The 1,300-nt window shown below is 32.6% G+C and overlaps 1 protein-coding gene across 3 annotated transcripts in view; it reads right to left on the reverse strand.

Annotated features, from left to right (window-relative positions):
* Positions 1 to 72: 72 nt before the first annotated feature.
* LOC106812030 (monocyte to macrophage differentiation factor-like) overlaps positions 73 to 1,300 on the reverse strand; it is a 12,112-nt gene continuing 10,884 nt past the window's right edge. For all 3 annotated transcript variants that reach the window (XM_014815781.1, XM_014815782.1, XM_014815783.1), the window contains exon 7: positions 73 to 1,300. This exon is cut by the window's right edge and continues 1,000 nt beyond it. The gene's annotated coding sequence lies outside the window, so the exon portion shown is untranslated.

Below are 1,300 nucleotides of genomic sequence, written 5' to 3' on the forward strand. Positions count from 1 at the left end.
TATATATATATATATATATATATATATATATATATATGTATATATATATATATACATACATATATACACACACGCACATATATACTATATATTTGCTATAAATTATGATCTCTGGTTGATTTATCCCCTAAGAGTTAAGGGTACGCTGTTTAGCACCTTACATGAGCCATTACATAGTCGTGACCACTGATACATAAACACACATATATGATCTAGCCTATACGCATCACATTACTAGTTTACAAATCATAAAGGATTCACCAATGTCCATCATTTTAGCTTTACTACACGAAACTCCTGCAAGAATATTATCTCAAGGGTCACTACCACCGTACATCGAAAGCTCTATGGTTTCTAGTCGAACATATAAGTATACTGCTCGCTCACCTATATACGAGTAATCAAAATAAAATAATTTACACACACACACGAGTGTAAAAGCTGTTACATGTGTTACTCTCATGGCAATTCTACTTCACAAAATCACGGTGACGTTTGCTGAAGTAGAAACGGGGCAATGAACAATAGTATATCATTAGTACACTAGCATATTAGGCTATACGTGCACTTTAATCATAACAAGAGCGTATTAAGAATGTTTAATTCTTAATACGCTATTGATCATATCAGCTATTGCACTCGCTCTCGACTATTTTTAGTGCAGGGACAATATGGATGATTATACACTGACGTTATATACTTCACATGTCAAGCGACGGATATACATGCCTAGTCTTGCAATGGTACTCAACACAACTTGGTCATGCACGGACATGTGAAACTAACTCTATACCCTGTAAAGATAACACCATTACTTGTAGTCAAAGTAATGGTCGTTGACAACGAATTCATCCCATTTCTTTAAGAAAAATCGTGACAACGCAAAACATGGTTAATGACACTTAATGTGCTTACAGCCGCGTTGTCTACAAAAATCTCAATTGTTTTTAAAAGTTTAGTAACGTCTGGAAATCTCGAAGTTCACAGGACATATGGTGATAAAATATGCCACTTGAATATGATATTAGGATAATTAGCATAACTGAGACTTCACAATTATTTGGTATGATTCTCACGGCACCAACAAGTTATAGATTCTCTAACATGGATCTGGGTTGATTTTAGTTTGCTGGACTGGTTTCATGGACTTTTGGTTGACACGTTCGTTACCTATTGCTTCTGCATACATGCATACATACATACAGACATATATATATATATATATATATATTTATAATTATATATATATACATACATACATATACATATATATATATATATATATATATTTATAATTATA

The sequence above is a fragment of the Priapulus caudatus genome, unplaced genomic scaffold, assembly GCF_000485595.1.
Source record: "Priapulus caudatus unplaced genomic scaffold, Priapulus_caudatus-5.0.1 Scaffold601, whole genome shotgun sequence".
Lineage (NCBI taxonomy): Eukaryota > Metazoa > Priapulida > Priapulimorpha > Priapulimorphida > Priapulidae > Priapulus > Priapulus caudatus.